Source organism: Phacochoerus africanus, chromosome 6, assembly GCF_016906955.1.
Source record: "Phacochoerus africanus isolate WHEZ1 chromosome 6, ROS_Pafr_v1, whole genome shotgun sequence".
In the NCBI taxonomy this organism is placed as follows: domain Eukaryota; kingdom Metazoa; phylum Chordata; class Mammalia; order Artiodactyla; family Suidae; genus Phacochoerus; species Phacochoerus africanus.
The window spans coordinates 99,722,177-99,738,545 of NC_062549.1; the positions used below are offsets into that span (position 1 = coordinate 99,722,177).

The 16,369-nt window shown below is 49.2% G+C and overlaps 4 non-coding genes across 4 annotated transcripts; 2 read left to right on the top strand and 2 right to left on the bottom strand.

The window, feature by feature from the left end:
* Positions 1-2,514: 2,514 nt before the first annotated feature.
* TRNAV-CAC (transfer RNA valine (anticodon CAC)) lies at positions 2,515-2,587 on the bottom strand. The gene has a single exon. It is a non-coding gene; the product is annotated as a tRNA-Val (tRNA).
* Positions 2,588-4,888: 2,301 nt separating this feature from the next.
* TRNAQ-CUG (transfer RNA glutamine (anticodon CUG)) lies at positions 4,889-4,960 on the top strand. The gene has a single exon. It is a non-coding gene; the product is annotated as a tRNA-Gln (tRNA).
* Positions 4,961-11,664: 6,704 nt separating this feature from the next.
* LOC125130181 (U1 spliceosomal RNA) lies at positions 11,665-11,828 on the bottom strand. Its single transcript, XR_007135680.1, has one exon. It is a non-coding gene; the product is annotated as a U1 spliceosomal RNA (small nuclear RNA).
* A 3,382-nt stretch (positions 11,829-15,210) lies between these two features.
* Positions 15,211-15,374, top strand: LOC125130182 (U1 spliceosomal RNA). The gene has a single exon (XR_007135681.1). It is a non-coding gene; the product is annotated as a U1 spliceosomal RNA (small nuclear RNA).
* The last annotated feature ends 995 nt before the right edge of the window (positions 15,375-16,369 follow it).

A 16,369-nucleotide genomic window follows, 5' to 3' on the forward strand; every position in this document is an offset into this window, starting at 1 on the left:
TTAGAAATCTATACATAGAACTTCCATATGACCCCACAATCCCACTCTTGGGCATCCATCCGGACAAAACTCTACTCAAAAGAGACACGTGCACCCGCATGTTCATTGCAGCACTATTCACAATAGCCAAGACATGGAAACAACCCAAATGTCCATCGACAGAGGATTGGATTCGGAAGAGGTGGTATACATACACAATGGAATACTACTCAGCCATAAAAAAAGAATGACATAATGCCATTTGCAGCAACATGGATGGAGCTAGAGAACCTCATACTGCGTGAAATGAGCCAGAAAGACAAAGACAAATACCATATGATATCACTTATAACTGGAATCTAATATCCAGCACAAATGAACATCTCCTCAGAAAAGAAAATCATGGACTTGGAGAAGAGACTTGTGGCTGCCTGATGGGAGGGGGAGGGAGTGGGAGGGATCGGGAGCTTGGGCTTATCAGACACAACTTAGAATAGATTTACAAGGAGATCCTGCTGAATAGCATTGAGAACTTTGTCTAGATACTCATGTTGCAACAGAAGAAAGGGTGGGGGGAAAATGTAATTGTAATGTATACATGTAAGGATAACCTGACCCCCTTGCTGTACAGTGGGAAAATAAAAAAAAATAAATAAATAAAGTAGGAGTTCCCATTGTGGCTCAGGGGTTAAGAACACAGCCGGCGTCTATGAGGACACGGGTTCAAGCCCTGGCCTCGCTCGGTGGGTTAGGGATCCCCTGTTGCCTCCAGCTGCGGTGTAGGTCGGGAGTGCAGCTCGGCCCTGGCGTTGCTGTGGCTTCGGTGCAGGCCTGCAGCGGCAGCTCTGATTCTTCCCCTAGCCCGGGAACTCCATTGCCCCACGTGCAGGCTTAAAAAAGTAAAAATAAGGATAAAAATAGATATACACCCCATCTGAGTGTGTATATCCCTGTGGGATACCGATGGTACCGTAATTTAGCACAACCCACTTCCCTGATGATTGGCAGTTCCTCCCAAATTTTAAAATAAACCTACTTGTTACCTGGTTATGTCACTTCTATTAACTTCCCAAGTCTATAAAGACTTCCCCAAAACCTGTTCGTGGCAACAGCATTCACACTGGCCAAAAACTGGATGAAACCCACACGTCCATCAACAAGAGAAGTGATACACAAGATTACAAACCCTATGCTGGTAGTGACATACGAACCCTATACTTGATTAATAAGTACTCCACGGTAAAAACAACCATCTATAGATAAGGCAGTAATGCGGGCAGCAACCTCTTCCCCCCCCCCCGAACCCCAAATAGTAGGTTCAGCCGAATATGCCCATCAAATGTTTTTGAATTTTTATCTATTTTAATATACCTATTGGATAGTCCTGTGTGACCTCATTTTCCTGAAGCATCAGCATAGAAGAATGGTTGGCCCTGAGATGTTTTGATGGAAACTTCCTGGGTTGATGGAAATGGTCTAGCCATTCACCCGGCTGACAGTTACCAGGGCTGATACCTTTATATCGGTTAGCATGTCTTACTGTATACTTTTTACATTTACCTTTTTAACATCAAAATATAATAGATTAGTATTTTTTTTTTCTTTTGAGGGCCCCATCCGTGGCATATGCCACAGCCAGAGCATTGTTGTTCTAAATCTTGGTTTTACATGTATTTCGACATATATTTTTTCACCTTTGTGTAGTGTGCAAAATCTGGGCTAAAGACTCTGATGTAAACTAGATGTTCGTGTCATTCCAACGAGCTCCTCTCTCGCTGGAGCTGACCCTGTGGGTCTCGCTGTATTGGTATTTCCACGAAGATTTCAACCATACTTCCTTTGATCCAGACTTTATTTAGTTGCTTCCAGGGTCACTGCCGGTCTGCTGCAAACACTCCATCACAGCTGAAAGAGGAATCTTCTACAGCTTCCGGAGAAATTATGTTTCCTCCCTTTGATTTCTTAAAACGACCCCACAGACAAACACACAGGTCACTGGTACATAGCTGGACTTTTCTTGTAACGTCTCAGGGGAGTCCAAGAGAGTAGAGTCAAAGCTCGTGCTAGAAGCATGTGCAGACAAGGATTGTCTGCCAGGAGCTAACAATCGTCATGGCTGCCCAAGGTTCAAGAGTTGGATGAAGTTGGACCTAGTCCTCCACGGCAGATAGATCACCACCAAAAAAGCCAAGCGCGCTTCACAGGGATGACCTTCTTGGTTTTTCAGAGACATACTATGTGCCAGCGTGTGGAGGAGATTTAGATGCTTGGTTATTAGCAGGCGAGGGGATGTCTAAAAGTAAAACACCCCGAAGTCAGCCTTGCCCTTTGTGTGCCCCCTGGGATTAACTGGTTGCGGCGGCCTGAGCTCCAACGTGCCTGAGAGCAGAGAAAGGACGGCTAGTTCAAGCGGCAAGGAAAGTCTTAACCTGTTGCCCTTGGCAGATGCCATTGTGCCAGCCGCCTGACCCCCCACGCCTTTCTCCCCTATTTGGTTTTTTCAAGAGGAATGTCAAGTTCGTGAAAAGAGGGGGCTGTTTCCGCCCGGTTTCGAACCGGGGACCTTTCGCGTGTGAGGCGAACGTGATAACCACTACACTACGGAAACACGGCGTGCGCGGATATGTAACGCCGTATCCAGGAAAACCGTTAATCCTGGCACCTGTATGCCAGCCACCAACTTTTTCTTTTTTTCTTTCTTTCTTTCTCTCTTTCTTTCTCTCTCTCTCTCTCTTTCTTTCTTTCTTTCTTTCTTTCTTTCTTTCTTTCTTTCTTTCTTTCTTTCTTTCTTTCTTTCTTTCTTTCTTTCTTTCTTTCTTTCTTTCTCTCTCTCTCTCTCTCTCTTTCTTCCTTTCTTTCTTTTCTTTCTTTTTCTCCCTTCCTTCCTTTCTTTCTTTTTTTTTAATGAGAAAGTGGGAAATAACCCTGGGAGCCCCAGCGATCTTTTAGTCAAGGAGACTGCGGGGCTCCCGAGACGCCCTTGTTTAGGTCTCTCGGCCTCCCTCCACCAGAGGACCCTCGTGTCGCCTCCCCCGCACCCCTGCCCTCCCCACTGCCCGGCTTCGCAGCCACAGGAGCCCGGTGCCCCCGAAACGAAAAGGGCGTCAGAATGGTCTCACTCCACTTCGCCCCTCACCCGCCCCAGAAGCAGATTCCTGCGCCCTCGGAGACACCCGGGGCCCGGACCTTCCAGGCACGAATCCGCTGGGATCCAGCGGGAGCTGAACACCCGCTGGGCTCCCACGGAGGCTCTTCCCATTTCCTCGTCTGTCACCCTCCCCCGCCCCGCCCCGTGCTGACAGTTTGCCCTCTTTTCCGAGAGGCCTACGGCCTGGCGCTTCGTTTCCCGTGTCCATCACGCGACCTCCACGAGGGCAGAGGTCGAGGGTACGGTTGCCCTTGGGTCCCCACACCCGAAACAGGGCCGGGCACGCACCAGGACTCTCTTCGGCCTTGTCGGATTCATACATGGTCGTCTTTAGCCCTTAGTCCCATGAAGACCTTTGAGAATGGAAATAAGGAAGCGCTATCCAAGTGAGAAATTCTTTCTGAACAGCTTTCATTCTAGTGCACTGACTGCTCAGCATCCCGTGGGGGCGGGCAACCGAAAGACCTGCAGAGCACCGTCTGCGCGCCCCCGGGAGGCAGGCTGTGTTCTGGGGGGTCGATTCTGGGAGCGGAAAGGGCGGGAAGCGAAAACCCCTCGGGGAAAGCGGGCTTGGGAGGAGCACAGCGAGACCTCCTGGGAGGCCCGTGCAGGGATCCCGAGAGAGGAGCGTTGTTTCTGCCCCGTCACAGCGCGGGGAAGGAGGGAAAGAGCTGGAGTAGGAGCCAAAGCAGGAGGCGAGGGGAGGGGGCGCGATGGAGGGAGGAGCGGAGAGGGATGAAAGGAACTTGAGCTTCCGCCCCCTCCCTCGCGCCTTCTCTTGCCTTCCCGCTCCTTCTTGCGCTTCTTCCCATTCCCACGGATGCAAAATCCGGATGTATTCACACCTGAGAAGAAAGCCCCCACTCGTCTCTGCTCAGGAGCATACCCTCCACGCCACCACCACTCCCTCCCCACCTCTCACCTCGGGCTCCCAGACCCAACGCCCTTTCTTCCCTCAAGGACTTTCTTTCAGACCACCGAGGGTCCCACCTCACTTGCTTCTCTCCCTGCTCCTTGTCAGAGCTCGGGCCTCCGGGTCTCTCTGGTCCTTCTGCTTTCTCTCGACAGATTTGACTACGGTCTGGCTTGTCTGAGTGTTCTGTGGAAATGTTGGACATGGTTGATCACTTCGTGTCGTACATCTTACCATACACATTTATTAAGAAAAACCACTCCTCCCCGGCCCCGAATCAATCAGAGGTGTGTGAAGGAGAAAAGGAGAGCGCCCCTGCCTCCCATTCCCACTCCACGGCTGACACACTTTCTGTATTGCATGTAGGAGGTGGTGGTGGCTTTGGAGTGTCACCTGTGCTATGTGGCCAAGGGACCCAGGAGCCCCCAACGATCCTGCCCTGACAATCGTCTGCCCTGTCCGGGCAATGGGGAACGTGGGAAGGCGAAGAAAAGGACGCTAACACGATTATTTGCAGAAATTGTATACTTCGAGCACAGGAAACTGGCAAACAGAGACAGAACGTGTGGTTTACGATGGAGACCGAAGGGGCTCTTCCCTGGCCGGAAGCCCAAAGCTCATTTTCCACTCTACCTCATTTTCTGAGATGCAAGTGCAAGGAGAAAAGGCGGTGGAAGCAGAGGAGCAGAGAGAAAGCACGAGGGATGAGCTGCCACGCAGGTCAACCGTAGTCAAGCCTTGACGGATGGGGAGAAGACATGTCTCGGGATCACCAGGGAGGAGGATGGATGGTAAGTAAAGAGGTGTTCACCCGTCTCTAGCCGCACGTAGGACGCTGCTCTCGAGGAGGTTCCATGGTGTAATGGTGAGCACTCTGGACTCTGAATCCAGCGATCCGAGTTCAAATCTCGGTGGGACCTTTCTGTTTAATTCGGAGGGGGACTTTTTAACCCCCTAAATGGGACTTGCCTTCCAGCTCCCGCACCCCACTCCTTCCTCCTCTTGCGACTGAACAGCCTCCCCCGCCCTCAGGGAAGCTCTGCGGGGCACGCGTTTCCCCCGGGCCGGTCCCTCCGGCTCCCGTCGTGCTGGGCGCCTCGCAGCCGCGTTCCCCGCGCTCTTCCCCCGACTCTTGAAGGAATCGTGGTGCTGGAACCTGGCTTCTCTCTCAGCAGCGCGGTCCACGCGTACTTGGCGGGCAGAGGGCCATATGGAGCCCGGGGGCCCGGGCGGCTCTTCCCCTCGCCGGCATTGGCGGCTCGGGTCTCGCCGCCAAGGGGCGCAAGCCACCGAGCCTGCGCCCCACCTCGTCGGGTCACCCTGGGTCCCGGGGGGGTAAAAGGCCCAGGCAGTGCCCACTGAATCCTGCACCGCGAGGGGGCTTCACACCGCGCCTCTTGCGCCTGCACGGCTGTGCCTGTGAGTAAAAAAGGTGGTGGGAGCGGCTGTGACGTCGCCGATCAGCCTGGGTGAGGGCCTCTTCACTGTTGGGTGGTGCTCCGAGGCCTGAATTGGAAGTACTGTGTTTTCTTCCGGTGCCCCGTTTTGTTCCTAATTTTAATTGACCCTTTTCCGGATCAATGGATTGATTTTATTCAGAATTTCTCGCTCCTCAGTCTCCACTGGACCCGAAAGCCGCCGTTAGGCTAAGACTGCAACCTCGACTCCAGGAAATCTCGTCCTTCTCCCCCACCCCACCCCGGCCCCGCCCCCAAGCTCAGCCAGAAGAGGAGGCCGGGCAGCAGATTCCAGCGTCTGAGGAGATCCACCCCCCCTCCCCGCCCCTAGGTGCCCAGCCTCTGCCGCCGGCCAGGCTCCTCCGGGGCCAAAGGTGAGACGCGCCGGAGCCGCTCGAGTCCGGACCCTGGGTCTCCGCTTCGTCCTGCTCCGCAGAGGAGACGCCCCAGGACGTGACCAGATGGAAACACGTTCGTCCCCTTCTGCTCGGTAGAAAAATACGGATGAGGATGGTGATGGACTTGCATAGCTAATTAAAATGGTCCCTTCCTGGTGCTAAGGAGCCCCCTTCCGATCTTTCTATCTTTTGGAACTTTCGGCGGTTACAACGGACTCAGTGACACAGCTGTCTACGTAGGGTCTCACGTTGGAAGGCGCGAAAAGAAAGGTGTGAGGCCGGCGACAGGATCCGAGAAGGGAAAGAACGGAGACTGACAAAGAAGGGGGAAAGGGCCGGCAAGGGGGCGAGCACACAGCGGGGGCAGTCGCTGGGTTTGGGCGGCCGCAGCTAATCATTCGGGAGCGCTCCCACCCTTTCCTGATCCGCCGCAGAACCCAGTTCCTCCTCAGCTCACAAAGCCGCTGGCCTGGCATCTGCTGCTGCCAAGTTTCCTTTGCTGCTGGTTCGCTTGAGAGCGTTGAGGTGGGTTGTCCAGCGGATTTGCAAGTGAGTGGAAGTCTTGGCTTCTGCCTTGGAGATGACTGGCGGTCGGGGAAACACACACAAACTCCTCTGGTCCCTTCGCAGGCGGGTCTACAGGTCCTGGAGTGGGAAACTGGGAGATGAAAGAGTGACAGTATTTATTTAGAGAGAAGGAGATACATAGCCAAACCGTTGGTTACATGAGTCGAAGGTGGTTATCCCTGGAAAAAAGGAATGTGGGATGGGATCAGGGGACTCCTCTTTTCCGTATCGGGTCACGTGTAACTTTGATTATATCTATATCTTAAGAGCTATATCTTAACTAGCTATAGATAGATAGGTGTAGATATAGATACAGGTAGGTATCTCTATATCTATCTATCTAGCATCTATCTACCTATCTATCTAATTTGTCTTTTTAGGGCCACACGGGGCATATGGAGGTTCCCAGGCTAGGGGTCGAATCACAGCTACAGCTGCCGGCCTAGGCCACAGCCACAGCAAGGCCAGATCCAACTCAGGTCTGCCACCCACACCACAGTTCATGGCAATGCCAGATCCTTAACCCACTGAGCAAGGCCAGGGATGGTTCATGTCTTCACGGATCCTAGTTGGGTCTATCACCGCTGACCCATGAGGGGAACTCCTATAAAATATATTATAAATATATATATATATATAATATATATATATTATATATATATATATATAATATATATATATATATTATATATATACTTAAAAGTTCATTTTGAATTTAAATGTTTCACATCTATCACTCTTAAAATCCTGGGTCTTGTGTCATGTGAAGAAATGTTTTCCACTGTTAAACCATAAGTTCTGTATTGGGACATTCTTGAAGGAAAGAATTGGACCATTATTTCCCTTCTGATGAGCTGATCGGATGAGGTCATCAACTCACAGATCTTCCAGCCCAGGGGATTACTGCTTATCGGAGAGGATCACTTTACTCTCCCTAGGAGAGTCCACAGCCCCTGAAACGTATCAGGAACTTAAAGTCAGTTTTCATTGTAAGCAGTCCTTACCCAGGGTTGTGGCCTCACACATGAGCTTATGCTCAGTGATCATATACAAAGCGCCATGTGCCCAGGCACAGAGTCGACAAGTTTTACATGAGTTGACTCATGTAACCCTGTCCACAGGCCTATGTCATATAGCTGTCCTCATCTTACATATGAGAAAACTGAGAGGTTGAATAACCTGTGCAGTCACTCAGTCAGTGAGTGGGATTTGAAAGCAGGAATTTGAACCAAATCCAGCCTGGCTCCGCAAGATATGCTCCTAATCAAAGAGAAACGCACATGGTAAAAGTGCTTGACAGTAAATTGAAGTCTGGGAGTTCCTGTTGTTGTTCATCGGGTTAAGAACCCGGCTAGTATCCATGAGGCTGTGGGTTCCATCCCTTCCCTTGCTGGTGTGGGTTAAGAATCCAGCATTGCAGTGAGCTGTGGTGTGTGGGCCACGGATGCAGCTCAGATCTGGCGTTGTTGTGGCTGTGTTGTAGGGCAGCAGCTCCAACTTGACTCCTAGCCTGGGAACTTCCATATGCAGCAGGTGAGGCCCCAAAAAGCAGGGGTGGGGAGGGGAGAAATTTACATCTGTATTTCTTTGGGGCAAAAACCACCAAGGAGGAGTCATATACCAGGCATAAAACTGTCCTAAATATTCTCATAACCCTCCTGTCTCCCAAACATCCTTCTTATCCCAACAGCTGCTCCCCCTTAATTCTCCAACTTAAACACAATTCCTACCCAGAACCAGGTTTTCCTCCCCTTTATCTTTTCCTCTCACCTACCCAATACCTCTTCAAACTCTTTTCGAACTCTTCTGTTCTTTCACTTCCGGGTCATTCACTGTTGACATTTAAATATCTGAAAAATATATAAAGAAGAAAAAAGGCAGCCATTCATATCACCACCACCTTTTTAACTACGGTTAACATCTTTACATATTTTTCTTCAAATGTGTTTTAAGTTATTCTACTTTTTGCAAAAAGTATAGATGCTTATTATACAAAATTCAAATGATGCAGAAAATCCAAATACGTAAAAATTTGAAACATCTGAAATTCAAAAGTTTTTGTGAACATTAGGTAAAGATTAATAGAATCATTTGTTATATCTACAGAAAGAAGAATATACATAAGTATCCTTTTCTAAAATTCAGCTCATACAGATGCCATTTTTCTTTTAAAATATTCAGTTTAATGGTACATGAATCTAATGGAAGGGAAAATACAAAAAAAAAATGAAGGAATTGTTGCATCTTCAATCAGATTGTTTATTATAAGAGCGATGCTTTTCTAGAAGACTCCTGTAAGGCTCATAATAATAATGATGTTGATGATGATAATTTAATTAAGGCCTTAAACTTTGGAAGGATTCTTTTCTTCTTTTTTTCTTTTTAGGGCTGTACCGGCGGCACATGGAGGTCCCCAGGCTAGGGGTCGAATCTGAGCTGCAGCTGCCGGCCTATGCCACAGCCACAGCAACGCCTGGTAGCCTGGTCTGAGCAGTGCCTTCGACCTACAGTGCAGTTCATGGCTATGCCGGATCCTTAACCCACTGATTGAGGCCAGGGATCGAACCCTCATCCTCATGATACTAGCTGGGTTCGTTACTGCTGAGCCACAGCAGGAACTCCTGATCATTACTTTAAAAATCAAATTTCTTAAGATAAAATTTGGAAATAATCAAATGCATCTATTTCAAGTGTGATGACTTCCGACAAATGAATACACACACATGTCACCATTACGCTGTTTAAGAAAACAAAGAACATGTCCATTCCTCCAAAAATGTCCTCTTGTGCCCCTTTGCCTGTCCATCCCCCACCACGGCCAGAGCCAGGTCATCAGTGATCTAGTTTCTGTCCCTTTGGATTAGTTTTGCCTGTTCTAGAAATTCACATACTTGGAACCACACGGTGTGTAGCTGTCATCATTCAGCAGGATGTTTTTGAGATTAATCCGTATTGTTGCCAGGTATCAAGAACTTGTTTCACTTCATCGTATTCCTTGGGCTGAATACGTCACAATTATATCTGTTCACCTCTTGTTGGACATTTGAATTGTTTTCACTTGGGGGACTCTTATGAACAAAGCTGCTGTGAAGAAGTCCCTTTGGTGGGTCTATGTTCTGTAAATTCCACTTAAATTTTTTTATTCTTTAATACTGATTTATTTTGTGCGTGGATGTTGCATTCACAAATACTTTTTTTTTTTTTTTTTTTGAATCTTACGAAAGCCCGAAGTACAAGCTTATCTTTGTTTCCTAGCTGGACATGTTTATTATAAGCCGCATACTATGCCAGGTGTATTGTTAGGTTATCTCATTCTACACAACACCTTCATGAGGTACTTATCATCATTTTCACATGACACTTGCAAAATTGGCCCAGCAAATTGAAGGAGTTGGTCCAAGGTCAAACAGAAGGCAAGTCCACGTGGCATCAGGACTGGAACGGAGGCTCCCCCCAAAGGTTGGCCTCCTAGCCACAGACCCAACCCAAGTCTCGGTAATAAGCTTGGTACGTCTGGTGGGCCCAGAAACCAGTATCCAAGCAGGCCCTGGCCACAGGGATCCAGAGAATACTAGTGTGGGCAATTTCGAGACTAAGGAGATTGGTTAAAGACTCTAAAAACCCGTTTTCTCATCAGTGAGGCACTGAAAGGTAACCTCAGTCTTGGTTCAGATATTCTGTATTTGAGCAAAGAAACCTCCCGCTGCTAGGGCGAGTAGGATGCACTACTATTCTTTCAATGACCCAAACATTCGATTGGCATCCTGTGCTTTTCAGTTGGTTTTCTTTGGTCCTAGCCTTAAGTATGGCCCCTCCTCACCCCATTCCCACTGCCAGCACCCCCCTTGGATCTCAGAGGCCTGCAGAGCCGAGCAGATCTGTGAGTACAGTCCCCGAGGTAGCCATGAGGGAGCGATAGTCCTTCTGTCCACAGCCCTGCCTTTTCTGAGTGGCCCTGACTTTGTGGATCAGAAGGGAGAGCGAAGCAAGAAGAGAAGAACGTATCCTGGGGAAACGGGTTGCCCAGCTGCAAAGCCCACGACTGCAAACACTGGTTTCCTTCTAAACTGTAATCCAATATGCTCAGAGAGGGGAAAAAACAAAAACTCAAATTCCTTTTTTTTTTTCTTCTTCGTCTTTTTGCAATTTCTTGGGCGGCTCCCGCATCATTTGGAGGTTCCCAAGCTAGGGGTCAAATCGGAGCTGTAACCGCCGGCCTACGCCAGAGCCACAACAACGCGGGATCGGAGCCGCGTCTGCAACCTACACCACAGCTCATGGCAACGCCGGATCCTTAACCCACTGAGCACGGCCAGGGATTGAACCCGCAACCTCATGGTTCCTAGTCGGATTCGTTAACCAGTGCGCCACGACGGGAACTCCCTAAAAGTCCTTTTGACTGAAGACGGAAAAAAAAAAAAAAAGTTTTGTATATTCCGACTGCCATTTAAAAGAGAAGGGATGTTAAACTTTCTAATTTACCAGCCTACTGAAGCACGTCAGGTGCAAATTGGAGGCTGAAAGAAAGCTAGTTTTCTAGGAAGGGAAGTAATAAGAGAAGGCCTGAGAGAAAAGATGGGAGGAGGAGGACAGGGGACTGGAGGCAGATATACGAAGAGGCTGCTGGGAGTGGGAAAGACGAGTGGGGTGGCACCTAGGGGATTTTCTAGCAATGGTTGGAAGGAGGCTGACACTCAAGAAACGAAGCCTGAAAAAAGATTAGATGGCCGGAAACCAGTAGGAGAAATGGCTAGTTGTAACCTCTCACAGCACAGGCAGATGAAAAAGTGGACACTGGTGCCTCTCCATTTTTTGCTGTGAAAATCGCTGGATAATCTGGTTCAGACTCAGGTATCAGAGTGAAAAGTAAGCTTTGTAGTTTATGTATACTAGATCTATTGGCGTAGCAAGATATTTCTTTCTACACAAAATGTACAGCCAGCTTTGTTCGAACAAACCCACGCACCTACAAACGCTTTGCACGTACAACCACCTCAAAACATGGACAAAACCAAAAAGTGAATAAAGAAGAAGAAAACCACGTCCCATACCACCTACGGTTGCTGGCAGCACAATCGAAAAACCAGGACCGCTTAAAGCCCCCCCCCCCTCAAAAAAATACAGCAGGAAGAAAAGGCTTCAGGATAAACCATGCCCGGGCGGCAGCCCCCCTTCGCATTTCTCTCGTTAAACAGCATTAGTCAGGGGAAAGCGCGAACGCAGTCCCCCACTACCACAAATTATGCAGTCGAGTTTCCCACATTTGGGGAAATCGCAGGGGTCAGCACATCCGGAGTGCAATGGATAAGCCTCGCCCTGGGAAAACCACCTTCGTGATCATGGTATCTCCCCTGCCAGGTAAGTATGAGTTGCAGCTGCCCTCGCCCAACCACAGCCTCATACGCCTTACCCTGTACACACATGCTCACTTTCCCACCGCACCTCCCCGAGCCTTCCTGGCCCCTCCACACAGCTGACATACACAGTTTCAAGCAACAGCCCTGCATTCGCTCCCACGCCACGGGAGCTCTCTTCGTCTTTAGGCAGCAGATGACGAACCAGCAGCCCCTGCGCTGCCACATCTACATAGGACACGCCCTGTCGCGACGGCAACGGGGAATCAGCACGGCCCTCCAGCCCAGGCCCCGCCCGAGCCCGCGCCTCCCTCCTCCCACGGCCGACCAGCCCGCCAACCGGTGGGCCGCAGGCCGCTGGGGGAAGTGACGTCGCCCTCGCTCCTTCCTCCCACCCCCGCCCGTTGGGGCGGTGTCCTCGGCTGCTTCGCCTCTGTCCCACTCCTTCTGGCAAAGAATGGCTTCCTTTGCGTGGGACAGAACATGTAGGATCACAGGGGAGACCGGTTCCTTTCAAGCCCTCTTCTTCTCGTGACGTAGTGGTGTGTGTCCGTCTACTAAAACGCATGAACCGTCACGACGCAATAATTGGGCTAAAATCTAATTCTGAAAATATCTGAGCACCAGTTGAACCAGTTTTCCCCACAACACAAAGTGCCTCATTCCCGACCTCCACCCTGAACTCCTAGAAGAGGGTGTCAGAGTTGAGCAGATGTAATCATGACCTCGGTGTAGAGATACAACCTACATCTGTTGGGGACATGGCTCTGATTGTCAGTGTTGAAAAATGAGACACATGAACACCGGGAGATGTTCTTTACTTCTGCAGAAGGGCGATGGTGCTCAAAAGGCCTGTGTAAAGAAGCAAAGACCTTCCCTATTTATCCCTAAGGCAGGTGATGTACCTGTCCCCTTTTCAATGGTCAGGTCAGGGCTCACATTCTCTGTTGGCTAATTTGAAACAAATTGTTACTGGGAAAAGAGGGAAGGGGGTTCGCAGGAAGAAGGTTCTGGGGAAACCAGAGCAAAATGGAGTAACAAAGATTTCCTTTGATAGAAAAGAGATTGTGTTACTTTCCACACATCTCAGCTCATGGCAACAGCCAGATTCTTAACACTTTGAGCGGTGATCTGGCGGTGGACTGAACCCCTGTTGTCATAGATATTACTAGTCTCATTACTTGCCTCAGGGCCCCAACAGGAATTCCTCTGTTAGCTTTCCCCCACCTCTGATGGCAATTATAGTATCTGTAAAACAATTCAGACACTGAGTCTGTGACTCATTCATCCTAATCAATAACTGCTCAATTTTGTACTTGGGGGTGGGTGGGTGGAGGGTTTCGCTTGGTTGTAACAGGACCTCTTCAATAAGGAGGAAAGGAAGAGGAAGGGTAATGGAAGGGAAAAAAATACTTCTTTTACTTCTAGGTTCTCTCGCTAATCTAATAATTAATTTGGCATAAAAAAGATTAACATGAGACAAATTTCATCAATTCAGAGGCCTCATAAAAATATAAGGCTCAATGAATTAATGATCTCACCTTGTCTCTGTGGCGACGCTGGCTCAATCTCTGGCCCGGCCTGTGGGTTAAAAGATCAGGCATTGCCCTTCCCAGAGATGCATCTCTGATGCAATCCCCGGGCAGGAATCTGCCCATATGCTCCAGGTGTGGCCATTAAAACAAAGTTTCTCTGGTAGTATCTCCTTTTCTAATACAGACCCTTTATGTAAACTCTTTTAGCAGTTAAGGGAGAGAAAAATGTTTTTCCTGAGTCTTCCTTTTTTTTTTAATTTTATTACTCAAATGAATTTATCACATCTGTAGTTGTATAATGATCATAACAATCCAATTTCACAGGATTTCCATCCCACAGCCCAAGCACATCCCCCCACCTCCCAAACTGTCTCCTCGGAAGATTATAAGTTTTTCAATGTCTGTGAGTCAGTATCTGGTCTGTAAAGAAGTTCAGTTTGTCCTTTTTTCAGAAAGCAATTGATGTTGGTGTCTCATTGTATGGCTGACTTCACTTAGCATGATAATTTCTAGGCCCATCCATGTTGCTAAAAATGCCGGTATTTCATTCCTTTTAATGGCTGAGTAATATTCCATGTGTATATGTAGCACATCTTCTTGATCCACTCCTCTGTCAATGGACATTTAGGTTGTTAACATGTCTTGGCTATTTTTCCTGAGTCTTCTGAGTCCTCAAAACAAGCCACATTTTGGAGTGGGCATACTCTGATCCCCTTAACAGGGCAGGAGTAGGGGAAGGGGAAGAAGGAGCTCTCTGGTAAGTCTTTTAAGGGCATTGTTGGGACTGGGGGGGGTGTCACTCCAAAACATGCCAGAATGGCATATTGATTACTTTGAATTATAGTTAAGAAATGGCCAACGAAAGAGGGACACCGACCCTCCTGTGTCCCCAAAAGCAGGAAATATATCTATCACATAAAAGGTGCACCCCCCCCCCGGAAGTTCCCCTTGTGGCTCAGCTGAAAGGAAGTCTACTAGTATCCATGAGGATACAGGTTCAATCCTGGCCTTGCTCAGTGAGATAAGGATCCAGCGTTGCCCTGAGCTGGTAGAAGGACAGACACCTTTATTACCAGAGACAGGGAATTCAGGCTGAGAAGCTTACATAAATGAACCATAATACTTTACTACCTGAAAAGAAACTGTTTAGATTCCTCACTAGTTGAGCACCCAAAACCTAAGGTCTTTTGTCCCGTCAATTACTGAAAAATTTGTGGTTTCTCTAGCTAAAAACTATATAATGTTGCTGCCTCCTTTGTTATCTAGAGGTCAGTATCCAGTTCACCACCCGTCGTGACGGTTCATGCGTTTTAGTAGACGGACACACACCACTACGTCACGAGAAGAAGAGGGCTTGAAAGGAACCGGTCTCCCCTGTGATCCTACATGTTCTGTCCCACGCAAAGGAAGCCATTCTTTGCCAGAAGGAGTGGGACAGAGGCGAAGCAGCCGAGGACACCGCCCCAACGGGCGGGGGTGGGAGGAAGGAGCGAGGGCGACGTCACTTCCCCCAGCGGCCTGCGGCCCACCGGTTGGCGGGCTGGTCGGCCGTGGGAGGAGGGAGGCGCGGGCTCGGGCGGGGCCTGGGCTGGAGGGCCGTGCTGATTCCCCGTTGCCGTCGCGACAGGGCGTGTCCTATGTAGATGTGGCAGCGCAGGGGCTGCTGGTTCGTCATCTGCTGCCTAAAGACGAAGAGAGCTCCCGTGGCGTGGGAGCGAATGCAGGGCTGTTGCTTGAAACTGTGTATGTCAGCTGTGTGGAGGGGCCAGGAAGGCTCGGGGAGGTGCGGTGGGAAAGTGAGCATGTGTGTACAGGGTAAGGCGTATGAGGCTGTGGTTGGGCGAGGGCAGCTGCAACTCATACTTACCTGGCAGGGGAGATACCATGATCACGAAGGTGGTTTTCCCAGGGCGAGGCTTATCCATTGCACTCCGGATGTGCTGACCCCTGCGATTTCCCCAAATGTGGGAAACTCGACTGCATAATTTGTGGTAGTGGGGGACTGCGTTCGCGCTTTCCCCTGACTAATGCTGTTTAACGAGAGAAATGCGAAGGGGGGCTGCCGCCCGGGCATGGTTTATCCTGAAGCCTTTTCTTCCTGCTGTATTTTTTTGAGGGGGGGGGGGCTTTAAGCGGTCCTGGTTTTTCGATTGTGCTGCCAGCAACCGTAGGTGGTATGGGACGTGGTTTTCTTCTTCTTTATTCACTTTTTGGTTTTGTCCATGTTTTGAGGTGGTTGTACGTGCAAAGCGTTTGTAGGTGCGTGGGTTTGTTCGAACAAAGCTGGCTGTACATTTTGTGTAGAAAGAAATATCTTGCTACGCCAATAGATCTAGTATACATAAACTACAAAGCTTACTTTTCACTCTGATACCTGAGTCTGAACCAGATTATCCAGCGATTTTCACAGCAAAAAATGGAGAGGCACCAGTGTCCACTTTTTCATCTGCCTGTGCTGTGAGAGGTTACAACTAGCCATTTCTCCTACTGGTTTCCGGCCATCTAATCTTTTTTCAGGCTTCGTTTCTTGAGTGTCAGCCTCCTTCCAACCATTGCTAGAAAATCCCCTAGGTGCCACCCCACTCGTCTTTCCCACTCCCAGCAGCCTCTTCGTATATCTGCCTCCAGTCCCCTGTCCTCCTCCTCCCATCTTTTCTCTCAGGCCTTCTCTTATTACTTCCCTTCCTAGAAAACTAGCTTTCTTTCAGCCTCCAATTTGCACCTGACGTGCTTCAGTAGGCTGGTAAATTAGAAAGTTTAACATCCCTTCTCTTTTAAATGGCAGTCGGAATATACAAAACTTTTTTTTTTTTTTTTCCGTCTTCAGTCAAAAGGACTTTTAGGGAGTTCCCGTCGTGGCGCACTGGTTAACGAATCCGACTAGGAACCATGAGGTTGCGGGTTCAATCCCTGGCCGTGCTCAGTGGGTTAAGGATCCGGCGTTGCCATGAGCTGTGGTGTAGGTTGCAGACGCGGCTCCGATCCCGCGTTGTTGTGGCTCTGGCGTAGGCCGGCGGT